Source organism: Corapipo altera, unplaced genomic scaffold, assembly GCF_003945725.1.
Source record: "Corapipo altera isolate COAL_440 unplaced genomic scaffold, ASM394572v1 60, whole genome shotgun sequence".
Lineage (NCBI taxonomy): Eukaryota > Metazoa > Chordata > Aves > Passeriformes > Pipridae > Corapipo > Corapipo altera.
The window spans coordinates 7,135,844-7,146,563 of NW_020884912.1; the positions used below are offsets into that span (position 1 = coordinate 7,135,844).

Sequence of the window (10,720 nt, forward strand, 5' to 3'; positions counted from 1 at the left end):
TCCATGAAATTGATGGAAATACTTCTGATGAAGAGAAAGAGTTGAGTCAGACACTAGTGTCTTTACCTGCAAGTTCAAAAAAGAAAGTTCTAGTGTTTACCCAGAAGAAGTATTTAGAGACCTATAAGAAAAGAGGGTCTTTTCCTTAAACACACAGTGTAAGGGGAGCAAAATCACAGATCAAACAATCTGTTTTGAACGACAACCTAATGTCTATTATTCTGATCAAAACAAGTGAGGGAAAAGGTTTTATCAAACCACACGCAGGTTCTACATAAGTGAATTCACATCAGGTCTATTACTCTGAGCAAAAACTACAGCTAGTCTAATATTACAGAAATGGTTAATTGAGTAATGTATTCAGTCACACCAAAATGTGTCAATATAATAAATGGGCAGTATTCAATTAGCTCCAGTAAACACCAGTTAAAATACTCTGGGAAATGAAGAACGCTTTGCTGGAATACTATTTAACAGAAAATTATTCACAGACAATTTGACTGGCTCCATACAGATTAATTCTTTCATACTTAACTTGGAATTAGAGGGAAAAAATATACTGGAGACTATAAAATACTCCTTAGTAATCTAAATCATAAAATTATATTCTAAATCACAAAAACAGTTAAGACATGCTATCAGAAGTCAAAAAATCTTGGAAGATATTTATAATAATAGTAGATATATAAATATATATATATATATAATTGAAAATTGCATACTATTTTTCACATCCTCACATTCTCCTTCATCCTGACAATTTACATGCAAATAAGGAGTCGTTAAGTGCATTTTAATTTCTACATACCTTCAAAAATAGAGAAGTATAAAGATATATTTATTATTGTGTAGGAAAGGAAATGTTAGTATGAACAAAATAATTACTCTATTTGAATAGTGATAAGACTTATTTGCAACAAAATCCTCTTATAAATATAAAGAAGGAACACTGAACACTATGGAGCTTGAAAAGCAAAATAACAGAAAATGTCATCAAGAAAAAGTACAGTCATAGGTGAAAGACTTTCATTACATTACTTTTCAATATATCTCTACTACTAATGTCAGAGTAACAGGTCAAGGCTTTAAAATTCCCAGCATATGCCATGTTTATTAGGCAGAAATACCTGAACTTCTTGCACTCTGAGGATTTTCTTGTGATTGCAGTTTTTTTAAAGCTGCTGAACCAATGTTTTAATTTAGCAAAGATAAATATAATTTCCTGTGTATGACCTTGAATTTTAAGTCTCAACCCAGAGGGAATATTTACAACATGTAAACAGGCTCTGATAATGGAAATTCTGATAAATCTCACCATTATGATGCTAGTTACATTCATCTTCCAATTTTTTTCCCCTCTCTAAGACATAAATATTAACATCTGACTAAAATCCTTGTCTTGGGTGTCTATCAGAACATCTCAGACATTTGCAGCATAAAACCCGTGGGTTCACTTCTCATTTACTTCAACTTGACTTAGTGTGTATGAAGTCAGCTTGTATTCAGGCCTGTATTCCATTTTGGAGTGTTTTACAAAGTAACTCCTATTGGCAAAATTTAAGCACAATATTGACTACCTTCATTTTCACAAAGACTGTAGATTTCAAAGTGTTCTTTTTGCTTGTTCTGACTGGCTTTGCTGTCTCATACATCCACTGTAAAGCAGGAAGCTTCTCTTCCACTGCCTTTCAGAAACCATACATCACCTCCTAAGTGAAATATTGACGATATAGACAAGAAGCTAGAGACCAGCAGTGGTGTATCTGGGTTCTATTGAATCCATATTGTGAGTGCCCACCAGTGTTTCAGGTTATGCAAACTGGTGCTTGCTGATCATCTTAATTCTTGTGACAAAAGCATCATCAGTCTATGCTTGTTCTTACTTATCATACAGTTCAGCTACAGCAGGGCTACTACTCATCCTCAGAGAAAAGGATACCCATATCTTGAGTTCTCAACCCACTTTTCTGATGAGCAGAAGAATATTTTGCTATTTTACTATGCCAGTATACTGCACATATTGTAGTGTTCTTTGGGGTTTAGGATTCACAGTTATTAGTGTGATTATCATTTCAGTATTTGGGGAATGAAAGGAGAAAATAAAATCTTCTCTAGAATCCATCCCCTACAAATATATTTATTAAATATAAATATAGTACGTGAGTGGCCTTGGTGTCAGCTATCTTGCTGATTTGAACCAGTACAACTAATCTGTAACAAGTCTCTCTGCGAAAGTCCTCTCCTGTTCACCTTCACAAACTACTTAAACCTCCAAACTCTGGAAAAGAAGTTTAGCTGTTAGAGACAGATTTGGAGAAACCAGTCAGTAATGTGCTGACTGAAATTCCTACTGCATTGCATCAGACATAGCTAAGGAGAGGGCAAACCTTCCAGAAATTGAAACACCCTGTCACATGCCTTTCAAAATCGGGAGGAAAGATTTGTCCCTTGTTCAAGAAGAAAACACTAAATTATCTCAAAACAAGCCAAAACCTCCAACATCACAAGTATTTTAACTTTTGATCTCTATCTCTTCACCCATATGTTATCACATGATAACATGCTACAGAACTACATTACAAATTGCATCCCTCTTTTTATTTTGCTTCCTGTAGCTGCTAGTCTTCTAGGAACATTCTGGTTAAACTGCTTTTTAAGCTCCAGAATCATAGTGAAAAAGCAAAATTCAGTGCAACTATTTGTCTAGATATGTTCATTAACTGTGATGGAAAAAGAAAATGACCCCAAAACAGAAACCAGCTGTATCTAGACACGTATAGCAGCATGTATAATTTTCCATAGCCTTAGGCAAGAAATCTATTCATAGCAAAATTTCTAAGGTGTCAGAGTAACCAGAAATGGATTAACAAGAAGATAATTAGGGACTGATTATGAAAACTTACCAGATGGATATAAAATTAAAGATTGGGGGATTTCTTGGTTTTGAGTTTTTATGTATTTCCCAAATAATCTGTATATTTAACTACAGTCAGCAATTTTATTCTCCCCGTTACCCAGTATAGCCAAGAAGTTACTTAAGTGTTGTTACTGGAATTTCACTCACAAGTTCTTCCTGATTTGATTCAAATGCTTCATCTGGTACCCAGTTCATGCCTTTTGTTCACTAGGTTGTCAAAAGGTTAAAAATCTATCAGTAAATAAGCAGAAGTATTTTTTATTTAGAAGTAGTCGTAGAAGGGATTGTCTTTTCAGTAATGTTTACATTACGAGCAACTACTTTTCTTTGAAACAGTACTCTTTTTGAGAAAAAAAAAGGGTACTCTATATGCTGTCTCATCCATAAAAATTACATTACTGAGATACTATGTTTAGGAGTCTGGGCATATACATGTCAAGAAATTCACTGTGCAAGCTTCCTAGCTGTTTTGTTCTCATTTGCACACAGTGAAAACTCCTTAATGGTTGTACACAGCAAGCAATGCCCGTACCGAAATATTTGCACTACCTGTGATATCTATGAAGTTAGCAAGTGAGAAGGAAAAGACAAAGTTGATATCAACATGTAGACTGAAAATATCCAAGTTTCCTCACAAGACAAGTTCATCATTAATAAAATGTAAGGCATGCAGGGATAAAGTTTTTCTATTAACAAAGCAAATGCTTGTGTAAAGCAAAATAGAAGCAGTGCAAGTTTTCCAAAATGTCCTTTTCCTATGCCATAAACCAGTTCTGGCAGGACAACTCCTGAAAGCTATCCACTCAGTTCACTGCTGCCACACTAAGATTGCAAGTGAGAGTGACGATAGATGTCTTAAAAAAAATAAATCTCACCACTAAAAAAATGAGTTCATTTAGCATAATTTTCTAACCGGCTGTCAAATGGTAACAGCTTCTGGTCATTACTACTAGAGTCAAATCATTGCTCTGGTTTCAAGATCTCTAGTTTTTAATTATTGATTCCCCAGCCTCTCCAATCCCTCCAATTGTCAATTCACGTCAGCTGTAGGTGCTCTTGGTTTATGATGGAGCCGTAATAAATATGTACATTGTGCAAAAAATATTTACCAAAAAAAAAAATCTATACATCCTAAACTCACAGCAGTACTCTGAATATCATCTTAGTGATCCCATCAGATTTTACGTCTCAGGAATACAGAGATCCTTGATAGCTCTACCTAGTCCTCACCCTGCATCCCCAAAACGAAGAGGACTTGATACATGAACAAAGAGAAAGAGAGGGAGAGAGAGAGAAATTTTTGTGTGCTCTCACTAAATAAGTTGTCTGACAGGAAGCAAGGAGAGTTGTAATGCACATATGTACTATTGTGGGAAAACCTATTTGGGTCTATTACAATAAAGAAACAGATGAAGAACAGTCCATCTGTGCAAAAATATGACCCCTGTGATGCTGCCAACATCAGAGTGATCTGCCAAATGATACCATCTGCACAAATTGAAATTCTTCTATGGGCAGATTGAGCTCATGTGCAGATTTAGTAAAACTCTTAAAGGAATACTGTATCCAGAGACTGTCTGCTTTGGAGGTGGGGGAAACTTGCTATCTGCTAATTCTTGTTCTGCTGCATGACAGATTGAGGGTCTGAAGGATGTTGTCTTTTACAGATTGGCGGGGAAAAGGAGCAGGATTGTGAACTTTTCAATTTCTTGGGATCCCTGAGCAGGACAAGTGCATCTTGTTCTCTTTTCCAGCCAGCAAGAATTAGCTCCTTTCTTTGTACCATTTTAAGAGGACTCCTCTTTCTCACCTCAGTGAGGGCAGCTGGAAGACCCTGGTTCAGGGCTGCACTACTACTGCATTGCAAGGACCTTACGGGACTATGATTTGGGATTCCTGATTTTGAGTGCAGCATCTCATCTCATAGAGCTCCTGACCTGCAAAGAAGGAACCTAACACCATAGCACAGCACCTTAATTGATTTCCAACTGTGACCCCATTTCTGTGTGACCTCCCAAAGAGTAGCACAGATGGTTGAATCCATAAGGAATTTAACCACTCCTTTGAGAACAACCACCCTAGAGGGAAGACATCTGTACCCTGGAGCACAACGAGGTTGCCTAAATTCACCAGCACTTTCACAGTTGACCTTATGAGGGAGGTTTCCAAGAAAGCCACCAGAACCAACTGGCAGGATAGAAGCTGTCAGTGTGCTCTGGAAGTAGATTGGGCCCCGTGGCTTGACAAGAGCCTGTGTTGCAGTCACGTAAATATTAATATATAGGTGCAACTGTTTGAGCTGCACAGGAAATGAAGACAGTGAGTCCCCTAAGCCACAGAGAGCGGCCTCGGTCAAGGATCTACTCGCAGATGCCATGAAGTTGAAAAAGAGCCTGATCTAACACAAAGAGCTTAAAGCAGTTGTGAAGCTTTTTACCTGTTGCTGAGACTCCTTGACAATTTCTCTGGACTTAAAATCATATTTTAAAATCTTCATCTGTCCTCTGTTGCTTTTTAAAAAACCAGCACATAAGAGACCAAGTAATTGACTTTGTAGTGAAAACTAAATCTGACCATGCATAAAGCACTTCCAAAAGGTACTAGTGAAATTAGAAAAGGCAAATATATATATTTCCTTTAATCCTCTTTCTGTAAGGCATTTTAGATGTTACTTATACAACAAATAATAATAAATACAGAAATAACTCATGTTAATGATATCCCTGGAAAAATACATAGCATATGCACTTCACTCATGGTAGGCCTTAAACCACTTTCATTCAGTACTATTTCAATGGAAAAAGTTTGGATATCTTAGCAAGAAAGGTGATTTCTTTATGTATTTTCTTCTGGATGCCCTTCTAATACAGGGAAATATCATCATTTTTCTTACCCATAAGCAAAAACTTCTTACCAGTATTTGGTGGTCCTGATCTGAGATCAGGCCTTGTATCCACAAGTATTGATTGATTAAAGCACAATTCCAAAACTGGGCTTAGTCTGCAATGATGAGCACTGAAGTAATCAGCTTGAGGGGTCAAAGTTCTGGAACAGAAATTGTAATATTGAGACAGGTACTTGGGGATCTCCCCTGGGCAACCCAGAGGTGGGTATCCAGTGTAACAAGACTGATGTGGGCAGGTCTTAAACACCATGATTTGCCAGGCACCACGTGCTGTGTGCAGTGCAAACAAAAGACAACCTACTCTCTCCAAATCAGAGCTTCAGTTCTTCCCTTATGAAGACAAAACAGCTTGCTTCTTTTCTCCCTTGGAGAGCACAGCTACTGTAGGATGTGGCCTCACCCTTTTATGTAAATAGATCACTTTTCAAAAATGCAGAAGAGCCACTTTCCCTGTATTCCTCAACCTAAAGGGATTTGCAGCTGCATGTCTCCCAAGAGAATGTTAAAGCTACCCACTATTCTGGAAAGAAGGTACTCTCCCATATTGCGGCAAAAAAGGAGACAGTAAAAGTGCCTTGATGAGTAGGTACCAGGTAGATAGGTTCATCATCAAGGACTGTTTCACATGAAACTGAAGCAGCCTGTGGAGCATCGACTGGAACTTCTTCTCATGCAAACACCCTGATTACAAATTTGTGATCAGTTGCAAAAAAAAAAAAAAGAAAAAAAAGTCAGCTATTCTGTTTGATGAGAGATGTCACCCTCCAAAATGTCCATTCTGAATTTAGCATGTTTCATGTTTTTTCCTTTTTCAGGGTAAGCATTCAAACTATTCAAACATGCTTAAAAAAAAAAAAAAAAAAGCTCTATACTTGTGAGAGACGACTGATTGAAACATGCTGTCAATGGACCAGTTTCCAAGGTGATGGTGACAGCTCTTCCAATAAGTCGCTTTATAACTGGGTTTTGAGGGTGCAGGGAAATATGTATAAATATAGGTATAACAGAATGCCTTCTGTTCAAAATTATTTTTCTTCTTCCAAGAAATGTTTTAAATGTTGACAACCAAGCTGTATCAGAAAACTAATCAGCACATCGACGCCCCAGAGTCAAAATGAAATGCAGACTCCACTTATCTTGAATGGCAGTTGCATAGTGACACTTGTCTTCTGTGAAAAATATTATGGAACAGAACCAAGCCTTGGAAGATTTGGGTTCTTTGTTTTGCCAGTCTTCCTGTGAGACACTAACCAAGATATGAGGCTTATTTTTTGTGGTTTTTTGTTTTGTTTTGTTTTGTTTTGTTTTTTTAGTTATACATCAACTTATTCCTGAGTTATGTGAAGAGTTTAGTTCAGAAAGTGATAAAAATTTGTTGGATGAATAACATCAGCCTGCTGTCTACATTTTGCCATCATACTAATCACTAGGGACACATCTGACTTTAGCTAAAGAATACCTACAGGAAATATCTGTTCACGTATTTTCAACATTAATTATTTTGCTTCCAGTTTGCTACATCGTTTTATTATAACAGAACTCAGACAACTGTGGTCAATCTGCCTGGGATAAATTTCCTTAATTCTTCTCTTGAAGAACTTAACTTTTTAAAAATCAAAATCTATATACAATAATATAACAATATGCTAGACATATGTAAACCACTTAGTAAATTGTGATTTCAACTTTTTTTTTATCAACATACTTTATATTATTCCATCCATCTACACTCTGCATTAAGCAGAGTGTTTACAAAAACACAACAGGAACAGGTTGTTCTCACAAAAACCTGGTGCACTAGAATACAGTAAGATATATCAGAAAGAAAATAGTAAAAAGGAGACTAATAATAATGAAGGTTAATTTTTTATCTAATTTTAGAATTTTCTGCTAATATTACAGGTTTTGATGAAATTCTTTTTTGAGAAAAACAAAACAAATAAACAAAAGTAGGAGGAATTATTTGCCTTAAGCAAGATGATAATTTACCTAAGTATTTTCTACTTTTTTCCAGCTGAGAAGTCTTTCAATTAAGACTGCATAGGTTGTATTATGAGCAAGATACTATCTTTCTCTAAGTATTTTGCACACTGTGGGATATTCCAAGGACAATTCTTGTTCTTTTCTTGCCAAGATATCTTATAAACTGTCAGGTGGCCATTTATTCCACCTAGCTGAAGGTCTGTTTTGAAGGATATTTGATTAGGTTCCCCTGATCAAGATAGAGATCTAACTTTACAAGGAGGATGGTAAGGTCTATTCCCAAGTTAAACGTTCAGAGGTACATGCATTTAACATAGTTCCTTCTCCTATTTCAGATTACAGATAATGTTTCTTCCTCTGTAAGATACAGATCTTACTGCAAGTTCAAGACTGCACCAATCCCATCTGACAACACTGGCTCTTTATGCTATTCTACAAGATTAATTTGCTCATTTTCATAAACCATAAACTCAGTTCTGAAGTTCTGTTATTTAATTGAGTTTAAAATCATTACAGGTAAAGGCATTTCAAACTGTGTGGCGTCAAAACACGAGCAAGAAATGGCCACGAGGTAACTTCATGCCTCAAACAGTTATTCCCATTAGACTTTGAAGAACTACATCATACACAGTTTAGATAGTTTCATCCTTTTTTTTAATTTTATATAAAAAGAAAAGCTTGTGCAGGTATTATAAAAAGCACTATATCAGAGTAGAAAGCCTACAAAATTTAAAAGATTAATCGACCTACAGGAAAGAGATGGATGGCCATTGATTACTGTGCATGCATGTCCAAGATGATAGATGAATGCTGTTGGACCATTGATCTTTGCAAATTAGCCTGCTTTTGGTCAACGAGCACTTGTCTTTGGGACTTCTTCCATTAATAGCTATCCTGAAAGAAAAAAAAAACAATAAAAACCAAAACCCAACATATCTCACTGAGTTTTAAGTCATTACTTTGATCACAGTCTCATTGATACAGCCATAGCACATTGTAATCTTAGAGCTGTTCTGCAAAAAAAGAAAAGATTGCTTCATTTTTTCACAATTCTGTGAAAAGACCCACAAGATTTTTTGTGTTTTCTGCCAGGACCTATGTTCAATCTCCTTCTCCCATATGGTCTTTTTTCCCAATAAAGTTTACATTTACATTTCTAGAACAGGTTAAAAATGTGAGAAACCGTTCAACAAAGATAAAAATGTTTATTGAAGGTTTCTCCTAACTCTCATTCTGATCTTGTACTTTTATACTTGCACAGTGTTAGATCAGTTTTAAATGAACGTTTTTGCTATTCAGCAATAGAAGCAAGATCCAGATCAGCCTATTGAAAACAGATGTGAATTTTCTGCTGACCTTTGTTGTGCTACTGAAGATCTAGGCCAAGTAATCAAGTGCTTTCCTATTCCCTATTCTTTTTCTGAGATCTACTCAGATGATCAGCTGTAATCACTACATGCAGCACGAAATTCAAAATCTGTACATGTAGGTACATCATGGTTTAAAATTGAACAGATATATGAGGAAATAAAGTGTGCCAGTTTTACCACCATCTATGCACAGACACCTTGGAACATGGCTATTGATCATGTCTAGGCTTGTCATTATTCACAGCAAGATCCTCAGCTTCAATTTTCAGAGTTCACTGACATTGTATACTAACTTACAAGTCTTTCAGCCTTGATGTGAACTTTCAAGAAAGACCAATATACACTGTTATTTATGCTGAGGAAAACTTAGCCTGGACGCACACTGGCTTCATGTCCAATGAAGATCATAGAAGTTGCAGGCCAGGTGTCTAAGGAGATATATTCCTGACAACCTGGGAAACGTTTCAGCAAATGTACTGCCTGAGATGTTAATGTTGATAATGAAGAGGGTAAAGTCTAATAGGTAGCAAAATGCTCATTAAATATGATAATTTCATACAGGATTCTTTCCTTACCCCTAGAGGAGGTCTGGTCTGACAGCAAGGGAAGAAATCACTCTAGGAAAGGGGTTGAAACTAAGAAAAGTAACAAGCAGATGAATTTTAATACTAGGCTCTAGATAAGTACCTAAACACACTTGCTTAGCAGCAGATAAGGCAGACTATATGCAAACCTTACTCCTAATGTTATGTATATCATAATTTGTGGTCTAAAACCTACACTTTATGAACAACTGTGCTTCACAGCTCCTACTAAGCAAGATATAATATGTTTACACAGGGGAAAGAAAGCAAAAGGTACCAAAGTTAGAGAGGGTCCTTGCAGGTCTGTCTAAGATTAGAAAAATTCATCCATTTTACCATGCTTGAGGTCATTTCACCATTTCTTGAGAAAGAAAAAATATCTGGCATATCTTGGGAACTTTGTAAATCACTAAAATCCATTCAGTGACTAAACTGATTACCAAATAGAACTGGCCAAAATCAGTTTTCACCTCATGGATAATTGAAATATTTCACTGTTTGTTTGCATCCAGAATTAAAACGAAAAATCTACGTTTTCAAATGATTTACAAAAGGATTTGGTTTCATAGAAGGGCCTCAGAAATGTCAAAATGAAGTTTGACATTGCCAAGCAAGTAAAAATATTTTGTCATTTGCAAACTTCTCTCATTTCACTTAACAGCACAAGAACTTTTGGGAGGGATGAGGGTATGTTCAGCACAGATCTGTTTCCTCCAACAGGGCTGGAGAACTCTGTGATCCACAGTCTATATTGCCAGGTCCATGCTCTCCTTGGTGGATCAGATCCTATTCTGACAACAGGTGTAATGAATGCTCTTTGCCCACCCGACTTAAAAGCTACCCCTTGAGTTCGATCAGGTAAGCAAACCTCAGGTATCATTTTCTGATGCATTTAGGGAAAATTTCCATTTTATGAAAACTGTCTGTCATAATAAAACAATGAAATACTAAACTTCCCAAA

At 36.3% G+C, this 10,720-nt stretch overlaps 1 long non-coding RNA gene across 1 annotated transcript; it reads right to left on the bottom strand.

The window, feature by feature from the left end:
• Positions 1 to 5,355: 5,355 nt before the first annotated feature.
• On the bottom strand, positions 5,356 to 6,515 carry LOC113952309. The gene is made up of 3 exons (XR_003529510.1): positions 6,413 to 6,515; positions 5,832 to 5,962; positions 5,356 to 5,427 (listed from the first exon to the last, which is right to left on the bottom strand). It is a non-coding gene; the product is annotated as an uncharacterized LOC113952309 (long non-coding RNA).
• Positions 6,516 to 10,720: the final 4,205 nt, after the last annotated feature.